Raw genomic sequence first — 16,661 nt, forward strand, 5'->3', positions numbered from 1 at the left:
AGCACTTCAGTTATGTTCCCCACACACATAATACCTGATCATGTTCACCTTCTTGTCCCATTTCCCACCCAGGCTCTTTCCTCCCCATCACTGTAGTGATTTTTTTAACCTTCTTAACATTTAAAATTGTTTTCATTCATACAGATAATTGAAATTTATTTATTTTTTGATTCATTATCTAATTAGTTTCCAAAGGTAAGAGATACAAATAAAGAAGGTACATTGGGTTGATTTTATTTCACTTCATTTCATTTTTGAAATAGGCACATAGTATGTTGTGTATTGTCCAAGAAGTTCTAGAATGTTTAGGTTCCAGGTGATCTCAGCATTCCATGTAGGTATTATTACAGGTATGTGACAACATACCTGGCTTATATTGTTCTTAAGAAAGTAGTCCCACAAAAATTTCCTATAAACACTTTAAAATTAACATTGCTCTCAGAGATGAAAATATTTCCTGTTAACTTACAAAATTCATAGAAAGTATATTTCTTTCTTGAAAGAAACTAAACTGCTAACTTCAAGGCAGGATAAAAGGACTGATTAGCCCCCTCTCTCTGTTCTAGGCCCAACCTCTCTGTTCCCATTGTTCTTGTTTCTATAGCTCTGTCTCTCTCTTTGTTTTCAGCTACCCCTCTATCTGTTCTTTACCCCACATTTTTTCTGACCTAATGGTTTTGTTTCTGCCTCTATGCCTCTATACCTCCCCCATTTCCTCACTCCTCTACCCTCTCCCAATCATTCCCTTTATACCAGGTCTGTTCCGTGGTGTAATTTCTGAAGTTCACAACATGCATGGGTCCAGCAAATGTATTCCCTTGCCATGTAATATTTCATAACACTAACACATTAAAAGCAACTGACAAAATCTATAAATATTAGTTTGAGACATTGATTTTTGTATTCCCAAAAAGGAATCAAAACAACATTTCATTTGGCTTGGCCTTCAGATAAATTCAGATAACCTAACCTTACCTAATCACTAAGAATGCTAAATTATGCACTTGTTTTTCTCCTTGCAACAATGTATGTCCATCAGTGCCCTTTGACACAAATAAATCCACAAACTTGCTCCATTGACAAGAGCATTGCTCATTTAATCCTGTGATAACAAAAGCAGGTGCAGCAGGAGCAGCATCTGCCCTAGGTCCTCTCAGGAGCTCTTTCTTTTATTCACTCTCAAGAATCACTAGAATTTCAAACAAAAACTATCTGCAGCTGGGGACAGACATGAGATTAAAACAAAACAAAATAAAAAAAAACTACACATATAACATTGCTGGGTTTTTATAGGAAGCAAAATTCTCATACATTTTTTCCTATAAGGAGGATGGAGGATCCTACAACTCAGAAGCAAATAAAACTTCCAAGTTTTAGGAAGCTCAGAAAGTGCTAGGTTTACTGAGGCCCTCCCAAAGGCAAGAAAAGAGGAACACAATTGCTGGGGTGATGTTTCGCCTACCTCTTCCTGGTAAAGAGAATTCAACACAGTTGAATTCTTTTCAACAGCTTAAGAGCAGGAATGCCTCAATGCTACAGGAACCCCAGGAACCCAGGGAGGACTGCTTAAATACACCCCAGCACTGGGGAGGGCTATGCGTCCTGCTAGGGTTGGTCAGTCTGCAGACATGTTAATTTGCATGCACCCACTCAGGAGGGGTTGGTGCCAGATTTGGTCTAGCACCTGCTCAGTGGTGTTGTTTACTGCGATGGTGTACTGGAGACCAGCACCATCTTTTAGGTGCTGGCTGCCTACAGCATGAACAGATTTTTTTTTTAACTACTTGCTTGGACTGATCTTCCCCTGCTTTGTGGGCCCAGCCTGCTAATTCTGTTATCTACTGTATTTGTCTGACTCATTTGGGATAAGGATTTACTTGGACCCAGCTTCATTTGTCACATCCACTTTTCAAGTATAAAAAAAATCACATACTCCATCTACCAACATGGGAGACATTATTTTTTGATATGCAGTTTTCCCCAACAGTGGAATGACAAGACGACCAGAGCCATCCCTTAGGACAGGGACAAATGATCCAAAAGTTACTATTCTCTAACCTAGGACAACCAGTGTCAATAATTTTATATGTCTCTGCAAACCTAGATTATGGCTGATCAACTTCATTGAGTCAGTGGTAGCACTCAGAGTGGGCATACAGGCTAAATGATAACTATATATGTGAACATCCTTCAACTCTGGCCAGATGTACCACTAAAGCCCATTTTTACATTTCCTACTGGAAGCACATCTTATGAACAACCTGGCACTACAAGTGCAAAAATGGTGCTCCTTCAAAAGGAGCCTTCTGCATCAGACTGTCAACTAGGGACCTGGAAACATTCTAATTTCAATATCACTAACTTAAGAAACCCCTGACAGAATACTGGCTGGCAGATTGGAAAGGGCACGATCACAGGGTCTGTGTTAAATGTCAAGAGAGTTTCTATCATGCATTAAGTGACATCCAGATCTTCCATTCTTTTCATGAGGAAATAAAAATTAGCCCATTTCTCATTGCTCCCATAGCAAGAAATCTGTTTTTGGTCCTGTTGCCACAGACCCTCTGGGTCCCTCTTTCTGCATGGAAAGAGTCACTAGTCCGAGATGGGCAAAGAGTCTGCGAATGACAGAAAGATGAACACGTGAGATTGTGTACTATCTGAATGTCATTTGTCAAATTGAGCATCAAACTTTTTATACACAAGAAAATAGGGAAGTTAGGTGACACATTGGCAAAGTACAAATGAGGTTACTGGGTGCTTAATGGCTCTTACACAAAACAGAGGAATGTAAACACAAAGACAGGCAGGAACTGGTCAATAAAACAACTGAGACAAAGTCAGCCCTATCTAAGGTCACCTAAAGTCTTAGAAGCCAGGTGTGAGGTCTTACACTCCTAGGGCAATGGCTTTCACACCCAAGTCATATTTCTAATTAGGGAGTTTGGCTCTAGCTAACCATCTCATTACCCTAAAACCACAGCCAGATCTACTGCCTAAACCATTGTAAATTCCTGTATGTGGGAGTGATTTGGCTTTTATTCTAAGTGATAGTTTAATACCAAAGGCAATTCTGAATGTCACTGAATAGGCAACATTGAATTCCAAACCCATGGTCAGCTCAAGGACTTTCTAGGACATTGGAACACTGGCAAAGGCTTAGCTATGTCAGAAATCAATCTTAAAAGGCACTTATAATAAGATATTACTAAAAGAGAGCACATGGATCTGTACACCAGACTAACAAGGGGATAGGGTATGAATATGTGGGTTATGAGAATGCCAAAGCTCCAGGAGTTGAGTTCATTTTGAAACTCTTTGACTCATGAGTGCTTCCAGGGCTCTTGGACTGCCAAGCAGACTTCACTACAGTGTGCATGTGCGGCATCCTGGTAGACACTAGAGTCCAGTAGCTAAGGGTGTATTTTGGCCATGCGTGTGAAAAAACTAACATGGAAGAACTATGGCCTGGATAGATAAAAAAAAAAAAAAAAAAGAACTGGATTCCTGTAATCCTTTGTATGAGACAAGGTTCCCCGGTCCTGCTACAAATCTTGACTCACTAAAACTTCAATTATTGGGACTAGGAGTGGTAATAGCACATGTGTTTAAACCTAAGCACTCCAGAGTCAGAATCCTCTGTGATTTTGAGGCTAGCCTGGTTTACACAGTGTGTTCCAGATTACTCTGACCTACATAATGAGATCCTGGACAAAACCAAAACCAAAATTGAACTAATACTTAAGTTGTTGGGGAAAACTGACTTACCTAATGGAAGGGTGATTTAAACTTCAGCTGGAAGCCCCACATGCCTGGGCCAAACATTCTTTAGCAGTCACTTGGGAAATTCAATGGTGTGGATTCCCAAACCACTTTGAACAAAACATCTATTCCTTGTCTAGTTTCTCTAATCTCTGACAGGACCGAAAAAAAATGTCAATGCAGGTATCAGGTACCATGCCCTTTGTGGGCTATACTGGATATGTTGGGTACACAGCCTCGATTATACTTTTTCTCACCTAATCAGGATTGTGTGTTTTGGGGACTAGCTGTACAATTTTCTTCCTGTTCCAACTTACCAGAGGGGACCATTTAGAAATCTAAAGTACTAGCCAGGTGGTGGTGGCACTCGACTTTAATCCCAGCACTTTGGAGGCAGAGGCAGGCAGATTTTTGAGTTCGAGGCCAGGCTGCTGTGCAAAGTGTGTTTCAGGACAGCTGGGGGTATACACAGAAACCCTGTCATGAAAATAAAAAAAAAAATCTAAAGTACTGGTAGTCGCAAAGTAAATGGTGTGCCCTTGAAATTGGCAACTAAAAATAAAATGAATGGCAATCTGAGTGTAAAATTGATTAACATGATCCAGCTACCTGGACAGAGTCCTGAGGCTACCAAACTCCCATGTATATGTGAAACCATATTAGCAGTATAAGACACAGTTTAAATAATTATTAGTATAATATTATTTTGTGACATAAAATTATTAACTGTACAATACAAGAAACATTGAATTTATTACTACTATAACTCCAAAAGCCCTTAATATACATTTGTATAATAGTATCCTCAGAGGATTGAAACCTTCCACCCTACAGGAAGCTCCTTAAGCAGAGAGATAAACAACTCAAAAGAAATCCAGGAAGCTCTTTAAGCAGGAAGGCAAACACCTTCAAAGAGCTTCAAGGAGTCCCTCAAACTGACAAAAGTCAGTAGGCTTCTCCCTGCCAGAGAAAGGAATAAAAGCTGAGAGTCCCTCTCATATGCAGAAAGATGAGGTACAAAAGAGAAATATGAGGCCAAGGCTTAGAGCATTTCTCCCTGGAAGGTAAAACCCTGGACAATCCCCAACCTTGTTTTCCCTAATCTCTAAAATACATTCAGAAAGAAGCTCTTTGTTCTCTATAGCCAGCAAAAAGCCTTTTTGTTTCTGTGCCTTACAGCCAGAGATGTGATAATTGTAGGAAGACCTATAGGGATATGGAGATAGAGAGGATATGCAGACTACTCCCCACCCATAGCCAAGTTTACTCCCAACTCCTCCCAACTCTCCCCATCTCCTCCGAACTCTCCTCCCAACTCCTCCCAATTCTTCATCTAGCTGTTAAAACCCCCTGTTCTTACTGCTCAGGGTCAAACTCCCCTGCCCTGCAAGGCAGAAGGAGTTTGTCCTCTGCCACAGGCCCTCTGGTCTCTTGTGCCTGCGTAAGAAAGGGTCTCTAGAGTAGATGGGCAGAGATAAGATGTAGTGACAGACAGTCGAACACGGAGAATGGTGTTGGATCTGAATGTATTGTACTGGTTGAGCTTTAGACTTATATAACAACGAATTATCAGAGGATACAAATTACAAAAAGACAAGATACACTGAAATTCACCAGTTACAGCAGAAAGGAATTTACAGGGACTAATTAAATGTTTATATTAGGGATAACAAGCCCTGTCTAGGATCAGCCTAATGTCAGGCAAGAATTTCACACTTTAAGGTTAAAAGCATCAGGGGGTTGTTAACTCTTGACAGGCCTTAAGAGTAATGTGCTATCACAGAGCTCTAAATTCTTAGGTCTAATAAAATTTATCTTGTCTGGAGAGTTTCTCCTTATCAGGGTAGTATATCAACTTATACTTGACATGGAATGAAGCCTGTAGTAAAAGATTTCTATCTCAGTGAGACTTTTAGTCTCTATCTGTAAACAGCTGAGTAAAATGGCAAGTGCTTAATTGTTTACTGAATGGGTTAAGTTCCTTGCTGCTATCTGGAATCTAAGAACACTGGGAAAAGGCTTTAGCTATGTTAGAATACAATCTTAAAAGGCATTTACTATAAGGTGATGCTTAATAGAGTGCACGTGAATCTATACACTAGATTAATGTGGTGGAAATTTGAATATAATGGGTTAGGGAAAGAGATGCCATAACTCTGGGAGGAAAATTTCCCTGGACTCTTATCCTCGTGAAACAGCTTCCAGGCTTTTTGCCTGACAAACCGATCCAAACTGGAGAGTTGGCTTTCGCCAGAATATCCAGCAGGAGAGTCCTAGAAATTCATTTCTCATGAGCAGCTTTTTGGCATTTCTGCCTCACAAGCTGACTCCACCAGAGTATCCTGACAGTCCTCAGCTAGATTTAGTAAAAACTCTTGAATTTGGCATCAGGGGGGGTTTTCTCTTGAGTCTTTGGGGTGCTGGCCAGCTCATCCTAGGACTTGAGTGGAGGCCCAGCTTTTGGTGGTCTTACATGTGGGTGCTCATTTGCTGAGATTTGTGGCCTACCCCAGTTCTCAGAAATCCCCGCTGAGAGGTAAGATCCTGCCTTTGTCTATGTCTTTGTCTATGTCTTTGTCTGCAGGCTTTTTTTGAATTTTGTATTCTTAGTTTACAGTAGCCTGTGCACATGAGAGCAACAAATTCCCTGTCTGGGATGGAGGGGAGTGTTACTGACAGACGTGTCAGGAGTAACTGCCTGCCAACCTGGAAGACATCCCAGAAGGTCTGAGGGAGCTCCAGGGATGCCTGGGTATTTCCCATCGGGGAGCCAATTGAGACTGTGCTCACTCACCCGTCTGTTTCTGTTACTAGGTGCTAATTGAGTGGTGCTCACTCAACCATCTGTTTCTGTTACTGTGTGCCAATTGAAAGGTGCTCACTCAGCAATCCATTTCTGTTACTGGGTGCCAAGTGAGAGTGTGCTCACTCAGTCATCTGTTTCTGTTACTGGGTGCAAAGTTAAGAGTGTGCTTACTCGGCTGTCTGATTGGGTACTGGTTGCAGTTATCGTAAATTATTGTGTGTATATCTTGTTTGTCTCCCTGAATGTGACTCTGACAATGAGACAGACTCTTAGCACTCCCCTCGTATGAGTCTTGTGATTTGGACTGAAATTAAGACTAGGATTCACAACCCGTCTGTAGATGTCAGAAAGAGATTTTGAAGAACTTTCTGCTCTAGGGAATGGCACGCTTTTGGTGTTGGTTTAACACCAGAGGACACTCTTGATTTGATTGTGATTTCTGCCCTTAAAAATGTTGTTTAGGCAGAGGGGACCAGGGTCTCAACCAAATCAAGTGCCATAGAATCTCATCTAAAAAAATTTAGCCAAGGATCCCCCCCATCCTTGTTGAAACCTTGAGTTCAGTGGAAAAAGCCAGACTCCTGAGACCTAACTCTCTGCCACTCAGAGAAAAAAAAAAAACTGAGATAAAAATAGTGGAGTCTGAACTGCAACCCTGGCTCCCACAAAGATATATCCAGAGTTAGAAGAACCTCCACAATGGCATAACACCCTACCACGATATCCCCAACTCGTCCCCTCCCAGACCTCTCAATATGTCTGAGGTGCCGCTGGAGATGTGGGGGTGGGACCAGCAGCTGGAACCTGAGGCTGTTGAGCTCGGAACCTAGAGGAAACAGACTGCACAGTGCTGCCTTTATATACTTACGGCCCTCCTCCATCAGAACCCAGACAACTGCAGTCCCTTTAGTACTGGCCATTTTCCTCTATTGATCCTATAATTTGAAGGCATATCATGCCCCCTTTTCTGGAAATCCCTCTAGCCATACTCATCTAATGTAATCTCTCATGTTCTCTCATCAGCCCACTAGGGATAACTGTCAACAGAATTTGAGCATTCTTTTCACCACAGAGGAGAAAAAAAAAGATACTGCTGGAGGCAAGAAAGAACATGCTAGGGGTCAATGAATGGCTGTCACATCTTCTGAATGAAATAGATGCAGGCTTGCCTCTGACAAGTCCTGACTGGGACCCTGAAAGTCCTCACAGTAGGGGGCAGTTGACAGTTTTCCTCTGGGCTCTAGTAACAGGGCTGAAAGGAGCTGGCAGGTGCCCCACTAATTTGGCCAAGGTAAGAGGGATCCTACAAGAGGAAAAGTAGCACCCAGCAGTGTTTTTTTTTGAGCACCTCTTAGAACCATACAGGCCTTACACTCACTTTGACCCTACATCAGAGGGCCAGCAGGCAGCGATGACCATGGCTTTCATTGGCCAGTCTGCTTCTGACATTAAAAGGTTACAGTGTCTATAGAGTCTGCAAATATTATCTTTGAAAGATCTGGTTAAGGAGACAGAGAATGTGTACTATAAGAGAGAGACTGGAGAAGAAAAAAGAGAAAGAGTAAAGAGAGAGTCTGAAAAAAGATAAATTATACGAGATAGAAGGCTGTAAGAAATTTAACTAGGGTTTAGACATAATTCCAGGTGATAAGGAATATTATAGAAAGGGAGGAGGATGTAGGCATACAGTGTACCTGGGTAACACAGCACCAAGAAGATGTCAAAACTCCAGAGGACCTTCGCAACCACCTCTAGATAAGGACCAATAAAAAAAAATGGACACTGGGCAAAAGACTGCCCCCCCCCAAAAAAAATAGATATAAGTCCTCCCAAGGTCCTTAACCCAGATGACAATGCCTAGGGCAGATGGGCCTCAGGCCCCCCTCCCCGAGCCTAGGGTAATCCTAACTGTGGAGGCGACCACAACATATTTCCTTGTTGATACCAGAGCAGAATTTTTAGTCCTGAAAGAGCCACTGGGGAAATTGAAGAACAAGAAAACTGTAGTAATAGTGGCTACTTGTCAGAATCCATACTCTTGGACCACTGATAATAAAGTTGATTTAAGAAGAAGCCAAGTAACTCATTACTTTCTCATCATTCCTGAATGCTCCACCCCATTGTTGGGGAGAGACTTACTATCAAAATAAAAGCCCACATAAGTTTCTTTTCAGAAGGAACTTCAGTCTCTTGGATTCCACCATCTCTATAATTTTAGCTTGAAAATCAGAAAACTAATATAGATAAAGTGAGCCTCAAACCTGTTAGAGAAAAGTTCTAGAAGGGAACTGGTTAGAGAGATATCCTCAAGCCTGGCCAGAGACTGCAGGTATAAAAATGACAAAAAGGGTGCCCCCATCGTTGTGATGCTCAAAGCTGGTGCGACTCCTATTGGGGTATGATAATACCCCATGAACAAAGAGGCCTTCAAGGGCATCAGACCTCACCTCAAAAGGCTCTTAGAACTGGTTGTTTTATTCCCTTGTCAGTCTTCCGGGAATACTCTGTTGCTAACAGTTAAAATTCAGGCTTCGCCCCGGGAAAGCAGCTAAGAGGTGACCCGCTAGGGGCATACTGGGCAATAAATTTTACTGACGTTAATCCAGCCAAGTACAGTAATAAATATTTATTAGTTTTTTTTTAGAACCTTTTTCAGGGTGAATGGAAGCCTTCCACACTAAGAAGGAGACCACCAATGTCATGGTAAAGAAGATATTAGAGGAAATTTTCCCAATATTTGACATCCCTAAGGTAATTTCATCAGACAACATCCCCTCCTTCGTTGCTCAGATAAGACAATTGCTTATAGACCCCAGATTTCAGGACAGGTAGAGCAGATAAAGAGAACATTAAAGTAAACCTTAACTAGATTGGCTTTAGAGACCAGCAGAAAAGATTGGACAACACTCCTAACCTTCGCCTTGTTCCCAGGGAAATTTATACTTACACCCTTTGAACTCCTCCATGGGAGACCTAATGAAGCAGGGAGAATGTTTGACCTGGTGTTCCTTTTTCCCAACCCCTGCCAGCTCACTTGAAGGCCCTATAACTGATCAAAAATGATTCCTGGGAATTGCTGAAAAAAAATCAAACAAAGACACACATACACACAGACACACACACACAAACAAACAAACAAACAATACATAGGTACCAGGAACCACAATGGGACCACATCAATTTCAAATAGAGCATCCTATCCTGGCCTGACACCACCTTTCTAACAACCATAAACCCAGACGAAAAGGACCCTAACTGGTGCTTGTGACAAGCTCTGCTGCTGCTCCTCCAGCCTGTGTCTGGCTCCTCCTATTGGCCCACCGAGGCCCACTGACCCAGCCCTGCTTGCACTAACTGGCCTTGGCTCAGGAACTGAACCTCCTCCCTCCATCCCACCTCTGGTGAGAAACTCTTTAGTCTCATTAAAGCGCTTCTGGGGCTCTCAATGTAACAAATTCTGAAGATGTGACCTCATGTTGGCTTTATTTGACAGCTGGGCCAGAGGTTTAATTTTCCTAGTTCTAATATTAGAACTATTTACTAGAAGGAGTAGGGTATGTGAGACCCTGTCTTATAGCATTTATCCCTGGAAGGAAGAGCCCCTGGACATTTCCCAACCTTTTTTTTTCCCTTGATCTCTAAATAAACATCAGAAAGAAGCTCTTTGTATTCTATTGCCAGCAAAAGGCTTTTTTGTTTCTGTGCCTTACAGCCAGAGATGTGATAATTGTAGGAAGACCTACAAAGATATGGATATAGAGAGGAGGTGCAGACTACTCCCCCACTATACCCCCACCTATAGCCAACTCTCCTTCCAACTTCTTCCAATTCCTCAGCTAGCTGTTAAAGTCCTGTAATGTTACTGCTCAGGGTCAAACTCCCCTGCCCTGCATGGCAGAAGGAGTTCCTCCTCAGCTACCTGATAATAAAACCTCTTGCAGTTTGCATTAGGTGTGGTTTTCTCTTGAGTCTTTGGGGTGCTGGGCAGCTCATCCTGGGACTTGAGTGGAGGCCCAGCTTTGGGGGTCTTACAGAGTCTTGGTGAAGTTGAGACTAGTTGTCTGAAAGAAGCAGAAACAAGAGGGAGCTGGAGCTACCTTGCCTGGAAGAGGTTTAGATCCACTGAGCTACATTGAAAGGATTCTCCCCAACCTGTTGAGCTGTCTGCTCTATTCTCCAGGTTCCCGTTTTTGTGGACCATAGTGGGGTGGGCTTTGGTGGTACAGCTGTCCCTGAGTCATTTCTGCTCCTGTAAGTAACCCCTCACACTTATTCCTGTAAGGAATCCCAGTAAAACTCATTCATCAACCAATTTGGAATTCAGCAACATTTATAGCATAACCAGTTCTAATTCCACCACAGTTAATGCAATAGCCAACATTTGGCCTTAATTATTACAGATTGATTATTTTTGCTTGTTTATTGTGTATAAGAATAACTCAGTGAAATTCTACCTTTCTCCCATATGGATTCAGTCCTTGAAATCCAGATGCCAGGGAGCAAAAAAAGAAATTTGACTTGCTGAGCCTTCTTGCCAGCTCTGATTTTGCCAACTTTAATGCTTATAGCAGAAACATGGCCTAAAGTCAAAATATTTGTATTTATTTATTCAAATTCATTTGTTTATTTAATATATTCGTGTGTGCCTATTCTCATGCCACAGTACACAGGGTTTTTGGGCATTGCAGTTTTTAGTGTCTTTTTTGGGGTTCTATTTTTTTTAAGGTTATTTTAGAGTTTTAGGTTTTTTTTTTTCATTAGTTTGTTTTATATTTTGTTTCTTTGTTTCATTTGTTTTTTTAGTAAGACTTCTTGAGTTCTCTTTAGAATTTTAGATTTTTTCTTTAGGGTTTGTAAAGTTTTAATTATGTCTTTTAGGATTTTTTTTAAGGTTCTTTCATATAAAAAATAATTTTAGGGTTTCCTTAGTGTTTCAGGCAACTTTTTAAAGACATGTTGTTGTTGTTGTTGTTGTTGTTTGTTTTGTTCTTCTGTTTTGTTTTTTGTTTTTTTTTTTTGTTTTTTTTTTGCTTTTACAATTTTTAAGGTCTTTTTAGGGTTCTTGAGATTTTGGGGAATTTTAGGGCATTTTAAAGTGTTTTTAGAATTTTTAATGGTCTTTTTAGAGTTCCTGTTTTTTTTTTTGTTTGTTTGTTTTGTTTTGTTTTGTTTTGTATTTTTGTTTTATTTTTTGTTTTGTTTGTTTGTTTAAGTATTTTCGGGTCTCCTTTCTGTGATGTCCAATGGCTTTAATCCCAGCATATGGCAGGCAGAGGCAGGCAGATTTCTGATTTCAAGGCCAGCCTTGTCTAAAAAGTGATTTCCAGGACAGGCAGAATTACACAGAGAAACACTGTCTTGAAAAACCGTAAAAAGTATATAGATAGATAGATAGGTAGGTAGGTAGATAGGTAGATAGATAGATAGATAGATAGATAGATAGATAGATAGATAGATAGATAGATAGATAGATAGATAGATAGACAGATAGATACATATAGATAGATAAGATAAGATACATAGATAAGATAGGTAGGTAGGTAGGTAGTTAGGTAGGTAGGTAGGTAGATGATAGGTAGAAAGGTAGATAGGTAGATAGATAAATATAAAGTATTTTAGGTTATTTTAAAAGCTTTTTAGGTCTCTTTTAGTGTTTGGTTAAAGATTCTAAAGTGTTTTAGGGTTTTCTTTTTTAAGATTTTAGGAGTCTTTTAGGGAGTTTTAAGTATTTTAGAGTTTTTAGGATGGGGGGCTTGAATGACAGGGATTTTATGTAGGGTTTTAGTTTTTTATGATTTAAAAATATTTCTGGATTTTTTGGGATTTTAGGGTTTTCTTGAGGTCTATATTTGGAGAGGGATGGATGTTTCTTGATTTCCTTTGAATTTTAAAGTATTTTAGGGTATTAGGGTCTTTTAGGGCTTTTAAAGGATTTTAGGATTTTTTTTTAATTTCTATTTTTTTAAGGCTTTTGTTTTGTTTGTTTGTAATTGTTTATTTTATTTTATTTTTTAGAAATTTGGTATATTTTGTTAGGGCTTTAGGGTCATATATATATATATATATATATATATATATATATATATATATATGTATATATATATTTTCTTTTTTGGTTTTCTTGATTTTTTTAAACTTTCAGTGTTTTTTGGGTCTTTTGCAATTTTTATATTTGCCTCTCACCATTTGTTTATCTCAGATTTTTACTGGCCTTATTGTTTCTGACTGGATCCTGTTCCTCCAACGAGCTGATTATGAACTGGTTGTGGTGGAGCTTCCGGGAATCAAAGTTGTCGATGGTTGTGGGACTGGATCTGGAGCAGTGGCTCTGGCCCAGGCCGAGTTTTCGGCCAGAAGGAAAATGTATCTCTACCAGGGCAAGACAGATATGGTTTGCTTTCACTGGGCCCCTTGAGGTCCCAGGTAGGCACAGTATTGTGGCAAGTGGTATCTCATCTGTGAGCTTGGCTATGACAGACCTCCTAGTAGTCAAGATATCTCTGTATGTGGGAGGAGTTCTGGAGCACCAGCTCTGCTGCAGGGAAGAGTTGTGGCATCATGATAAAGTCTTATCCCTCTGGAATGATAAGACAAAAAAAGCTTTCCTTCTACTAGTTGCCTTGGTAATAGTGGTTGATCACAGCAATAATACAGCAATTGCTAACTCCCCTTTATGTTCATTATGATAAGTAATATATTAGGTTTTCTATCTTTCTGCAAGAGAATACTATCACTCAACCTCACACATGCACGAAATTATATAAAAATGGCCTCAAACCCGTATGAGAGCAAAACTATGTTAATTACCTTATTCCAAATCTGTGTTAACTCACCTAACAAAACACTCTCCTTCCATCCATTTTCCTCCAAATGCCTTGATTTCAGCTACTGCTACAAACACACCAGTAGTGACCCACCTGACAGGCCGAAAAGCCTAGACATGGTCCCGAGGCGAAAACTTCACGGAAACTTAGTCTCCTGTATTCATGGTAACCTGTATAATGAATGTTCCAATGTCCTTGCTTTAGTCGGTAAATGGATCTGTGTGCTTTCCCTTAATATTGCTTTTTTGTAAGTGCCTCTAAGGATTGATTTTGACATATTGCTAAGTTAGATACCTCACCTAGGAATTCCTGTCCTAGGCATTCCTTGAGCAAACTATGGTCTTTGAATTCACCAAGGATGCTGCCTATTCAGTGACATTCAGATTTACCTCTAGTACTGTAAGAGAGATAATGAAAGAAATCAGGCATTACTATCTGTTCCACAGAGTTAGAATTCTCAGGGCAAACTACTACCATATGCAAGAATTTACTATTATCTAGGAATAAGAAAGGTTGTGTTATAAGAAGAAACCAGAATATATAATTAGAACTATAGATATTTGAGCTTCAAACATACACAGGAATTTGCAATGACCTAGGGGCCCGAGGTATTATATGATAGACTAGAAGAGGAACTATTGCAAGGGCACAAAACCATTGCCTATGACTTCTAAGATTAAGCAAACCTTAGGGAAGGCTACTTTTGATCCCAGTTTTTAACATTGAATTTTATCCCAATTGGTCCCTGACAGTCCTTTGTAGGCATTCCTCTATTTTGTGTAAAAGTCACTTATAAGACTATTGCTCCCTTTGAGACAAATTACATTCAGATCCACACTCCTTTGTGTCCTGTCTGTTTCTCAGCCTCTCTTCTTGTTAAATCCTTGCCCACCTTTACTCAGAATCCAAGATATGCCCATGGAGCAAGGACCCAAGTGAGGTTTGTCTGTGGCAAGCTACCTTTCAGTTGACTAAAATTATATCATATATATATACACTCCAGCTCTATTCAGGTACCCCAGGAGAAGGCATTAGATCTCATTATGGATGGTTGTGAGCCACCTAGTAGTTACTGGGATTTGAAATCTGGACCTTCAGAAAAGCAGTCAGAGCGCTCAACCACTGAGCCATCTCACCAGCCCTATATACCACATTTCATCTATTAAGTTCATAATGGAAAAGAAACGGTTCCATTTCCTAGCTATTGTGAATATTGCAATAAACATGCATTGAACATATATCAGATGTAGGACGTGGGATCTTTAAGTATTTGTCTTGGTGTGTGACAGCTAGACTATCTCATAAGTCTAGTTTTGAAAACCAGTGTACTAATTTACACAGTGCTGCCCATGTTTACATACCACCATGGATACATATGGGAGAGGAAGTAGTCAATTGATCCCCATTTGTAGAAAATGCAATCCTGTCCTTAATAGTTTCAACAGAAAACTTATATACAAACAGTTTCAGCAAATTGGAGTGATACAAAGTCACATTAAAAAATCAACATATTTATATATGCCATCAATGAACTTGCTGAGAAAGAAATAAAGGAAGTAAAAGCCAATTCCTAATAACATTTTTTTAAAAATAATAGGAGCTGGGAAATAGTTAAGGGGATATTGTGCTTGCCACACAAATGTGAGGAAAAGAGTTCAGATAACCCAGTACCCAGTGGTGAGTGAGTGTGTCTGCTCACCTATACTCTGAGCAGAGGAAGACTGGAAATCCTGGGTCAAGCTGCCTTGCTAGACAACCCAAACCCTGCTCAGTAAACAGAGTGAAAGTCATCAAATTACACAGCTTTAACATGTGGTCTGTACATGCACATGCACACACATGAACATATACACTTACATATATGTACAGCTTCATACATGAAAAAACATTATATATACATGCCATTAAGATCCACCTCCATTCTCCCTCATCCACTCTACACACACACAAACACTCACACACACACACACACACACAGAGAGAGAGAGAGAGAAAGAGAGAGAGAGAGAGACAGAGACAGAGACAGAGACAGAGACAGAGACAGAGAGACAGAGAAAGATAGACAGAGTCACAGAAAAACAGAAAGACAGAGACTGAGAGAAAGAGAGAAGGGATGAGGAGGAGTCATAAGAAGATAAATTATAAGAAAACATTAAGACAGGACAAACAAGAGTGTCTTACTGTTCCCACAAAACTCTGCTAGGAGAAATAGCATAAAAGCACAATGGTGTCATCAATACAGCTCCAGTCATGAAAAAGAAAGTACACCAAGGCCCTATTAAATATCCAAACCAACATTTTGTTTGACTGACTTCCAGTGTCAAGCTTTTAACATGCCAAATGTCAAAAGATATTAATTTAGTTTACAAAAAGACTTGGTCTTATGTCTTTCCTGGTCATTCAGTTGTTTGTTCATGTAAGAGAATAAACTTAAGAAAAGGAATAGATTTTAAAAGCTTTATTAAAGAATATTAATTACTGTGTTAAATGCTACAAACCTATTCAGTTATTTTCATTATTACATTTACAATGAATAAAAGTCATTTTATTTGAACAACATTATAATGCTGTTATTAATAATGATATGTTTAAAAACATATCCAATATTTAGAAAAATTCACAGAAAACTTTTCAAAACATAAGTCAAGTAATCACCTTCATAGATTTAATTTCAAAGTGAAAAATTGAACTTTCTTTTCAATATCACCATGCTTAAATCAAGCATTTCTCCATTTATAAACCACTACTCATTTTGCCTTTATAGATTATCTGAAAGAAACATAGTAACAGTAACTTAAATCCAGAAAGCTATTTTGTTCTGACATTAAGATTGCACAGCTAATTCTCAAAAGGTGTATATTATCTGAATCGATACATATAATTTCCTACCCATTTTACCATGCAGCAAGTTCTTCATGCCTAGCAGGATTGTTCTGTTACTTAAATTCAATGTTTTCAGAGATAGCAAAAGACCAACTAGAAATTCAGATAAGAATAGTTAATACAGAATTAGCCAGGAATACAAGTTACCCCAGATTGTAGGAGAAGAGTGGATATTCTGACAGCAAATAGCTTTTAAATATAAACTCCTGAGATAAGTTGGAGATAAAAAAAAAGAGAGGGGGTGGTAAAGCATTCAAGAATTCCAAGAAGAAAGAACTTATGGCATAGCACTGAGGCAATGGCACAAGGAAATAACTGGTTGATAGAAAGTGTCCCTGAGTTTCTGAATGATGCAAGCCTTTATTGCTGCACAGCCAAAGGGAAAC

This window comes from Mus musculus, chromosome Y, assembly GCF_000001635.26.
Source record: "Mus musculus strain C57BL/6J chromosome Y, GRCm38.p6 C57BL/6J".
Lineage (NCBI taxonomy): Eukaryota > Metazoa > Chordata > Mammalia > Rodentia > Muridae > Mus > Mus musculus.